This window comes from Microtus pennsylvanicus, chromosome 19 (assembly GCF_037038515.1).
Source record: "Microtus pennsylvanicus isolate mMicPen1 chromosome 19, mMicPen1.hap1, whole genome shotgun sequence".
In the NCBI taxonomy this organism is placed as follows: domain Eukaryota; kingdom Metazoa; phylum Chordata; class Mammalia; order Rodentia; family Cricetidae; genus Microtus; species Microtus pennsylvanicus.
In genome coordinates this window covers 28,473,609-28,484,604 of record NC_134597.1, presented here as the reverse complement: position 1 = coordinate 28,484,604, position 10,996 = coordinate 28,473,609, and positions in this window count along the sequence as shown.

The following is a 10,996-nucleotide window of genomic DNA, read 5'->3' as shown; positions in this document are numbered from 1 at the left end:
CTCTCAACTGATCTTTTGGAGGTTTTGGTAGGTTACTGTTTCGTTTTGCCCTGTTCTGAAATGAGTCTCTCTATGTAGCTCAAGTTGGCCTCAAACCCTATCATCCTCCTGCCCCGGCTCCTGGAATGCTGTGATTATGGGCATGTGCCACCACATCAGACATTCCAAAGGCTTGTCATAGAGAGCAGGGCAGGAGGAAACCAGAGGGAAGGAACACGCACGGACAGCACGTCTGTCCTGACTTTCCTCTGCCCTGCCCTCACGGGCAGAGGTCAGTCCTAGCCCCTGTGCCTGGCACCCGAGGTTCTCTCTACCATCTGGTGTGGCTTAGAACTTGAATTTCACTGGGGCTCAAGTCCCCTTGTCCTTTGTGGTCGAGCTTCTCTGCTTAGGCTGTGCCCGTTTCTTTCAGCCCACCCTCAGCTGCTCTCCAACTCCTTGGGGCAGGCCAGACACTGGGATGTGGGCTGTGTACTAGAATACAGTGTTCCCGAGGAGCAGCCTTCATTTCTTTTACCCTGAGAAGGCTGGTAGGATTTTTTTTTTCTGAATGAATGAATGAGTGAAAATGCCCTCTGGTATCCCTAGGTTTACATCACGTGTTACGGCCACACTTCAGCAAGATGGCAGAGCGTCTGAGGGCCCTGTCTATGACTTTCATTCTAGCAGCCGTGTGGGGACGTTCATTCAGCTTCCTCCTGGAAGTGCAGAGGCTGCTAGCCAGCCCCGCTCGTCAGCTCTCTTGCCACAGCACCTGTATACTTGTTGGAAACCCAATGACACTCTTCTCGTCGTCCCAGCCTGTCCCGCACTATGGCAATCACGTTCTCCCCACAGAACGACCCCGATCCCCTGGAATAAGCCTGTGCTCCCTTCCTTGAGGAGGCTCTAGACTAGCGGTTCTCAGCCTTCCTAATGATGCCACCCTACAACACAGTTCCTCATCTTCAGCCAGAAGATTTTACTGTAATTTTACTACTGTTATGAATTGTAATGTAAACATCTGTGTTTTCTGATGGTCTCAGGCAACCCCGTAGAAGGGTCATTTGCCCCCAAAGGGGCCGTGACCCACAGTTTGAGAACTGCTGCTCCAGAGACTGCCATTTTTAGATAAACGTCTTCCTGTTTATAATAAAGTAATTTATGTTGGTTGCTGAAAACTATCAAAACATGTTGAAGTGTGGAGAAAGATTCAAAAGTCGTCGACAGCTTCTGGTGAAAGTGACCAGCAAGCATATCTCCTCTCATGCTCTGTGTTAGGGTCACATGGATCTGCGTGTACGTGTCATGTATTATTACAGCGTACATGTCTATGTCCTATGATTGCTTCCCACTATCCTTAAGGGCTTCCTGGAGCTCTTAAAGCTTATAGTCTTTATTAATTATTCTCACAATTTATCTCATAACCTTATGAGTGATGCTGTGAATAGATTTCTAGCAGTTTACCTTAAAAAATTTATACTTTCTATTTGTATGTGTGTTTGTGTGTATGTGTATGTGCTGTGAATATGTTTTATTACCATCGGTTAACAAAGAAGCCGCTTTGACACGATATGGCAGGGCAGAATAGAGCTAGGTGGAAAAACTAAACTGAATGCAGGGAGAAACAAGGCTGAGTCAGGCAGATGTCATGTAGCTGCCAAAGGAAAAAGATGCCAGAACCTTACCGGTAGGCCACAGCCTCGTGGTGCTACATAGATGAATAGAAATGGGTTAATTTAAGATGTAAGAGCTAGCTAGAAATAGGCCTGAGCCATTGGCCAAACTGTTGAAATCAGTATAGTTTTTGTATGATTATTCAGGTCTGGGCAGCTGGGAAATGAACGCGGTCTCTGTTTACACATGTGTATCCGTGTGTGCCACAGCACATGTGTGGAGGTTAGAGGGCAGCTGGGAGTCAGTTCTCTCCCTCTGCCATGTGGGTTTGGAGAATGGGACCCGGGTTGCCAGCCTTGGCAATGATGTCTACTCACTGAGCCTTCTACAGCCTAACTTAATTCCAGTGTATTTTAGAGATGAGGTCACCCAGGCTCCTAGGTGAAAGTGTCCCGAGTAACTGGGGCTCCAGGCGTGAGCTGCTTGCTGGCGAATGCATATCTTACCCCATCCTCTCAAATGCTGCATACTCTTGAACCATCTAATCTTGGACATCGATGAGTCACTGTTACTCAGCGCTCCCTTCAGAGACAGTGAAGTTCAGCTTTTTCCAGTGTTTCCTGACCATCTGTGTCTCTTCTGTGGCATTCTCTCGCTCTTTGTAAACAAGGCCTTGGGTTTGATCCCAACTCTGCCCGAAAGAAACTGTTCGGGTTTTGGTTTTCCTGCGTGTGCCTTATGCAGGCAAAGGCTGCCAGGCCTTTTGCCCCTGGGCCACAGTAAAGCAGACCCATCCTGCTACCCCAGACCCCAGCACTTAGCCCTGAACTGAGGTTCCCGTTCATGTGGGTTTGAGGGCACAGTGTGAGAATGACTTCAAGGAGGTGGTGATTTCTGCTGGACAGGAAGGGAACTCCCAGTTGTGGAAATAGGAAGATTAACCTGAGGCTGAGGTCTGTCAGTCTGTCTGTCTGTTTAGGCATCTTTAGAATTTACTCTAGTAGAGAATGGGCTAGTGGCCGAGAGGGGCATGACCACCGAATCCCTTCACCCTGAATTATGATGTCAGGATCACTTTTAAAGTATGAAACAGAGAGCTCTCAGACCCCCGAAGAGCATTTAACAGTCCTCTGGTGGCCTGAGGGTTGGCGACAGGGTCTCTCCAGCCCTGGGAACCTGCATGCCCGGTAACAATGAGAAATAAGAGGGGCAGAGAGCTTCCCCACTGCATAGCTTCATACGCGTTGCCCTGGCTCTGAGATGAGCCACCTTCCCTCTCTGAGGAACACCGGAGAAGGGCTGAATCAGCAGGGAGACTGTTGTTTTTGACACTTGCTTTCTACTCAAGATGGATGCTGTTTTAACTTCCGCACAGTGGCCGTAACAAAATCTATGGCTCCCTCAGCCAGCTGTTGCGACTCTGCCATTTCGGGCCTGCCTCTCTAGCAGCTGCTGGCCACGCAGGCTGCAGCCTGGTGGGAATTCTGCTTCCCTAAGCTCGGACTCTGTCACTGCCGCTAAAGGTATCTTTAGCATTCAATTTATAAATAAGACTTGAGATTCAAAGACTGGGGTGAAAACTTGTGAGCCCAGAGAGACTGAACAGCAACCAGCTGACCCTCTCCCCTTGCTGGCGTCTCCAAAGGACCTGCTCTGCCAAACCAGGAAAAGCTGCACCCGTCCAAATCCCTCCCTGTGGCTTCCGGTGTCTGTCTCTCCCAGATGCCCCCTGATGCTCAATGGTCACTTTCTGTCAATTAGTTGCTAACTCAGCCTCCTGACCCAAGGTTAATTTTATTTAATTAATGCAAACGCAAACTTGGTGTTGGCAGTGTGATCAGGTGTACCCCAACAGGTGGCTGAGGCACCCCTGGCTCTGAGTTGAAGACTCTGAGACTACAGACTGCTCCACGCACGCACGCACGCACGTACGCCATGTCTGTTGCTTCCTGTCACAGGGAAGGCTTGTGGCACCGCCCTCTATCCCTAGCTATTCCTGCTGCTTGGTTCCTTCCACACAAAAGTGCCTGTTATCTTAAACCCCACAGGGCTTTCCTGGTCACACCCCTCTGTTACACAAGTCTGCCACGGCTCCTCATCACTAATTGGCTAGCGTGTTCACATCCCGATATTCAAGAGCCTTGGAGCTCCCTCTTCTCTGTTCTTACTCGGAAGCCTTTCAGTTTGTTGTTCCACAGGCCCTTCCTCAGTGTCTCGTGGGATTCAAGCCTAGACTTCAGAAAGTCGGGCTTCCTAGCTTTCCCCCAGCTCACCAGCCTGCTCCTTGAATGCCCGTGTCCCTAACACCGTCCCCATGAGCTTGGCCTTCTCTCTCCAGGTTAGTATCACAGGACACAACCCTATGCTATTTTTCTCTTTACATCAGATCACCCACCACCAGTGAAATTTCATTCCATTCGTTTCCTAAATCTTTACAGGGTGCAGAGAGGAACGACATTTGCACACAGAAAGTCCCCACGGTCGGTGTTCCCTCTCCAGGAGGTGCCACCTAGGTGGCTAACATCCGATTTTTTCACCTATCCTCCTCTGCCTGGCAGGTGTCCATGTGCCCCGAGGAAGCTCCCAGGCAGGGGGAAGGAGGGCTGCCACCCTGGAGCTCTCTGTTCCTGCACAACATTCAAAACACTTCAGTAGCTGAGCAGTGGTGGCGCACGCCTTTAATCCCAGCACTCGGGAGGCAGAGACAGGCGGATCTCTGTGAGTCTGAGGTCAGCCTGGTCTACAGAGTGAGTTCCAGGACAGCCAGGGCTACAAAGAAACCCTGTCGCCCCAAACCAACCAAACAAACAAACAAAAATCCAAACAACAACAAATAAAGTTTGGCCTTCTTTCTGCCTCCTGAGCAGTGAGACCCTCCAGATGTCACTACCTGGGGATGGGAGCGTCAGACTTCCTGCTGTCCTCTCCCTTGTCACCACAGTGGTTTCTCCGGTATTTTCTGGAAACCTCAGACAAGCTCAGGACTGTTGTCGTCAGCCCCTCCCCTCCAGAGCTCTGCTCAATTGTCTGCCTGTGTGAGGGACACCTTCCTTGGTTAGCCCTGTGGAAACCACAACAGCCTCTCCTGGTGGTCTCACCCTTGCTCATTGGCATGCGTCACATCTGCCATAAAACACTTCGCTTACCCCGCCCTCCAACAGAATGGAACTCTAGGGGAACAAGGGCTTCGTCTTTCTGTTTGTTTGCTTTGTTGTATGTGTGTGTGTAATGTGTCTTCACGCATGAACGACTGAGAACAGCCTTGGGTGTGTTATTCTTTCCTTAGGAATGCCGTCTACCTGTTTTGTTTTGTTTTTTTCTTCTCAGACAAAGTCTTTCATTGGCCCAGAGATCACCCGTTAGGCTAGGCTGGCTGGGCAGTGAACACCAGGGAGTCACCTGTCTCTGCCAAGTGTTGGGATTACAAACACAGGCCGCTCCCCACAGCTTCTTATGTGGATGCTGAGGATCTGACTCAGGGCCTCAGACCTGCATCGCAAACACTTTGCCATCTCCTTACCCATATTCAGGGTTTTTGTTGTTGTTGTTTCTTGTTTTTTAAGACAGAGTTTTCTGTAGCTTTGGAGCCTGTCCTGGAACTAGCTCTTATAGACCAGGCTGGCCTCAAACTCATAGAGATCCGCCTGCCTCTGCCTCCTGAGTGCTGGGATTAAAAGCATCTGTCTGTCTGTCTGTCTGTCTATCTATCTATCTATCTATCTATCTATCTATCTATCTATCTATCTTCCATCCAATCTCTCTACCTATCTATCCTATCTATTTACATATCATCTATACAGTTTTCTTTCTGCTCTGTCCTCAGCACCCAAGGCTGCTCCTGGCATCTAGAACACATTCTAGAAAACAACCTCTGATGACAGCAGGGTTTGACTGGGTGTCATCAGCTGCACATGTGACTTCTCATAAGCCTCTTCCTCTTTCATTTCCTCAACTTGCTCCACTGTCCTCTGGTTCGGTTAAAAACGGCCCAGGTTCAAGTCTCTCTCCTGAGACTACTTTCTGTTTCTACACGGGGCTTTGGGAGGTGAAAATGAGTTGGTATTCTCATGAATGGACCAGTACCTGGCACATGCTTAGGTGCGTGTGTGTGCGTGTGTGCGCGTGTATGTGCGTGTGTGTATGTGTGTGTGTGTGTGTGCGCGTGCATGTACGTGTGTGCACTTCGGTCAGTGGTTTGGGGGGAGAAAAAAAAACTGAGGTAAGAGTGAGGGAGAGGCAGAGGGTGGGGTACACAGTGAGTGAAGTCAGAACAATAGACTCTGACAAGGTTAGGGAGAACAAGGCTGCCCATTTCCTCCTCAGAGGAGGCCGCTGGCCTGGACAAACAAGTTTAAGATTAGTGTTTGTGGCTGAGGTGTGGCCCTCACAGGAATAGGAAGGAAGGAAAATGGGAAGTGGGTCGTGTTTCCTTTGGCAGATATATGAGCCCATATCCCAATTTTTCAGGAACGGGCTGGGGCAGTGCTATTGCTTGAGTGTGGTTAGTAGCGTAGGTGGCCTCTGCGGAAAGCTGAGATGTTTGGTTTCATGTAGGACTGCACCGGGGGCTGTGACAAAAGCCAGAAGCGTGGTCTGGGCCAAGACACGGACCGCGAGCCATGGAGGAGCTGCCTACATGGCTCCTTTAATATGAGTTATTAGTATAGGATATAATCCAGCACGGAAAGTCTGCAGAGGCTCTGGAGGTAGAGAGCATCCTTAGATGAGCAGCTGTATCCATCACTTCACCTTCGCAGGCCTCCGGCCAGATTTGGTGACTGCTCACCCATGGGCTGAGGACTAGGCTTTCCAGGACCTGACTCTGATTCTCGAGCTCTGCAGCCCTTCCCTGCAATTCTGAGATGGGCCACCCCTTCCCCAGGCTAGGATTTCATCTCTCAACCTCACTAATGATACATTTGGAGCCAGGGGCCCTGAAGAATCAAAGGCACACTAGACAAACAAAATGTCACCCCCGCCCCAACTGAGCCAGTGCTCTACTTGTGAGAGATACGCCACATAGATTTTTAAGGAGGTAATTTTGAAAAGCTTTGGGGAAGAAATCAACAGGGCGAAGTGAGGAGGAGAAACCAGCAGGAACAGGCAGTGGTTCCATACAGGAGGGGCAGAAAGAGCTGCATTGGAGACATTAGGTATGAGGCCCGGGAGAACCTTCCATTAGCTAGCTAACGCTAAAGTGGCTGATTGTTAACAAGTCCAAAAAAGAAAATGAAAAACCCCCAAACTATTTTAGGACATCATCTCATTCCATCTGCCAAAATAAACTCCACAAGGATTCAAGAATGAACCAACATCAAATGGAATCTAGAAAGACTAACCTTTGACTTGTGAATGCGGAAGCACATTTTGAACTGAAAAACAAATCAGAACTACGAGGAAAGCACAGATTAGCTATTTAAAAATGGAGATTTCTGTGCACCAGTAATAAAAGCAATACAAAATTAAAGGACAGTGAGCATGGAAAATATTTACAATAAATGAGGTAATTTCTAGACCTAATGTAGGGAAATGTTCATGCAAACATTAAAAAAAACACTGCACAACATCAAAACCAATGAGAGAATACAAATAATTCACAAAATAATGTAGCTAACATGAAACAAATCTCTTTCCCAATGCTTCCGAGGAATGCCCAGTAACAACTACGGGTGACACCTTCAGCGACATTCCGAAAGGCAAGACTGACTTTCTAACGAGGCGACTATGGATTTAAAGTTTGCATGTATTTTGGTCTAATAACCCCCCTTTTATAACCTTATCCCAAGACAGTATCAGGAATGTAACTCCTGATTTATACACAGGTTGGGTTCTCACAATAGTGGGCTAAGGCAGCTTGATTTCCCAGCCTTAGAAGTCAGTCAAGGCCCATGAGGATGATGAAGCGTCATGCAGCTTCAAGGGAGGCCAGTACAAAAGCCCATGGAGTGGGAAGTCATCTATAGAAAGAGGCGCAGGAGAGAGGGACTAAGGAATTAAAGCCCCAGTGCTAGCTAACTATGGTATTTCTGGGTGAAGGCTACAGTAAAATAGTCCCCCAGTGATATGCTGTTTGTGGAAAAATAAAATCTATAAAACAGGCCGCCATAGTAATTCGATAATGTGGGAGCCAAACTAAGGAGCTTAGAAAAGCGTTATGTGTGAGACCATTTTCCAGCTAGCAAGTCTCAGACCCGAGGTTAGGGAGCCCTGGTAGAGGACAAAGACACTGGAAATGCTCTCAGTTGTCTTGAAGAAAAGAAAGATTTTCCCTGTTTTCTCTCCTCTCCTTATTGAACAACTCCTTTGATTTTACAGACTAAAGAAGTGTAATGGAAAATATTAATCAGCCCAAATTAAAAACAAAACAAATCCCCCCCAAACCTTCAAGATCTGTTCCAAGGGACACCAACACCTGAGCCCCCAACCCCACCCCAGGAGTTTGCTTTGGGGGTTGAAAAGCAGTCTGTATCAACACAGGGTCTCAAAGTCTCTTAGATCCTATACTTCTCTTTTAGGCAAGATCACAGCCCTTTCCTTGGTATTTTCTGGAGTCTTGGTATCAGTTTTGCTGCTGCTGCTGCAGTGACCTGGTTTTGTTTGTCTGCCTATTTCTGGAGAACAGTGTGTCCCGAGGCCACAGATATTTACTGGTACAGGCTGTGTAAAGCCCCGGCTGCACGCAGTTAGCCTGTGTGTTTCTAACCATTTGCCAATGTTACCCTCGGCATCTTTGAGGCAGAGATACACAGTGATGCTTGCTCAAGAGCATGGGGGTAGCACAGAGGTAAAACAGAAGGCCACACACCAGGGAGAGAGGAGGCCACAGACACTAAGCAAGCCTTTCCCCTCTGTGCCTTGTTAGAATGTAAAGGATGCCAGCAGCAAACACCTCTGTCTCCGCTGAGGAGCCGTGGGAACTACTTACGAAAACCAAGGCCAGAGCCCACGAACACTCATCAAAAGGTGACACAGGAAATCGGCTTCGGGGAGTAAATTCTCTCCTGGGCTGCTTTCTAATGTCAGGCTCCGAGCACTGGGGCAGAGGAGAGAAGCTGCAAGCGGACTCAGAGCTAGTGTCTCCTGTCTGCTGCGTTCGCAGCGGTGTCCCAGTAAACAACTCCCTGAACTTTGGTACATTTGTGCTGACTGATGTCACTACCAGCTGATTTCACTTTCGGTTTTTAACTTGCCAGTGTCTTATGACTTTCCAGAAATGAAGAGCCTAATAAACAACTTCTCGTTGCTCACCAGAACACATGACCCACCCCGGAGCACCAAACCACCTGCTCAGTGAGCCAGGTGAGGGTCCTGATCGGACCGGACCACACTGTAACTTCCCACAGGAAAGTAGACGCCAGCCTCCCTAGCTCCAGGGGGTGCAACCCAGATAAACACGATCTAGAATCTTTCTAGGGAGAGACCGTAGACTTTGTGGCCAAAGTCCCAGCCAGCACAGCAGGTGGAACTTGGGTCCCCTCTACCCATTCATTCAGAAAGCAGCTATGCCATGCCCCCCCCCCCCTTTTTTGACTGCTTCTCTGAATTGGAAACGTTGTCATTAGCAAAGTCAAGCTCCACAGTTATGTAGCAACAGGAACGGTGCAATCCCATTTCAAACTAAAAGAGAAAGAAAGCGGTTTGTTTTGAAATCGCAGGGAGGGACTCTCGGCCTGAGTTTACAAACTGCCTTCTTTGCTCCCATGATCGCTGGGACTTTGGAACTGGGTAAGCTTGGGAAAGACAGTAGATAGCTCCCTGATAATGCTAAATTAAACTCTTGAGGTTCTCTTCCTTTCTCCATGACACCCTATACCCAATTGAGGTCCTAGGGATTCCCTTTGCCTCTGTGCTAGGTTAGATTTCTTATTTTTCTGGACCAAAAGCTTTTCTCTTCCTTGGTTTATTCACTTTTATTTGAATTAATCGCCGGTGATTTCTTGAGAAATGAGGGACACCAAAGGTATTTTTTTTTAAAGTTTGCCAAACTGATAATATCTTTATCTTATTCTTAAAATTGTTCAAAGTTGGACAGAGCATAGCATTTTTAAACTAATTGTCCTATGGTGTTGAGACTGTATTCCATACTCCCTTTTCCTGTTATTGTTGGGAAGTTCAAAGCTGGCCTCCTTCCCATTATTGTCTTTTTAGCTTTTTGCTTTTAAAAGAAAGGGCCATTTTAGTGAGATCTTGGGAAGAAAAAACCATTTTCAATTGGAAGTCTAAGTCCACCTGCTGCCCTGCCCCTGCGATGTGTCTTTCCTTCTTCTGCTTGTGAGGTAGGGTCCCACCATGTAGCTCAGGCTGGCCTCCAACTCTCAGAAACTCTCCTGCCTTTGCTTCCCAAGAGCTGGGATTACAGACCATGTCTGGCTCCTTCTCTTTCTCCATGTTTTCATTCCAACAGGGCTAGCTTGCTTGGTCCCTCAGGGCTTCTGACGATCTACCCTGTCCATGGCTGAGCTTTTTGCTTTTAAAAAGCAGCTGACCTCTTGCTGCCAAAGCCTCCGTTGTGTAGACATCACTTTTGCCCTTGAACTTCCCCACACTCTGCTAAACAAGATTACTTGGGGAGAGTTTCCAAGCTCGTTGCTCTTATGTATGAGACCGAATACCTGAGCTATTTCTTTTTCTTTTTATTTATTTATTTATTAAAGATTTCTGTCTCTTCCCTGCCACCGCCTCCCATTTCCCTCCCCCTCCCCCAATCAAGTTCCCCTCCCTCTTCAGCCCAAAGAGCAATCAGGCTTCCTTGCCCTGTGGGAAGTCCAAGGACCACCCACCTCCATCCAGGTCTAGTAAGGTGAGCATCCAAACTGCCTAGGCTCCCACAAAGCCAGTGCGTGCAGTAGGATCAGAAACCCATTGCCATTGTTCTTGAGTTCTCAGTAGTCCTCACTGTCCGCTATGTTCAGTGAGTCCGGTTTTATCCCAGGCTTTTTCAGGCCCAGGCCAGCTGGCCATGGTGAGTTCCCGATAGAACATCCCCATTGTCTCAGTGTGTGGGTGCACCCCTCGCGGTCCTGAGTTCCTTGCTCGTGCTCTCTCTCCTTCTGCTCCTGATTTGGACCTTGAGATTTCTGTCCGGTGCTACCTGAACTATTTCTGTGGAATGGCATGACTGTTCTTAGGATAGGCTGGTAAGGCAGTAGTCGGGTCTTTTGAGCTTGACAGTTCCCACAGGGAACTTTGACCTTCTGACTAAGCGGGGTCAAGGTGACTGGCTCCAGGATGTCTAGCCTGCCAAGGCTGGGGAAGAGCCTTTGTACTGTGCTTGGGTGCAAAGGGATGTCTCTAACCTGGTTGCACCTGCTTGCAGCAACTTGCCTCTGCAACTTGGAAAGGGTGTGCGGTGGCATACACCCTTGCTAATAATATGAGCACTCTAACTTTTCTGGAAGGC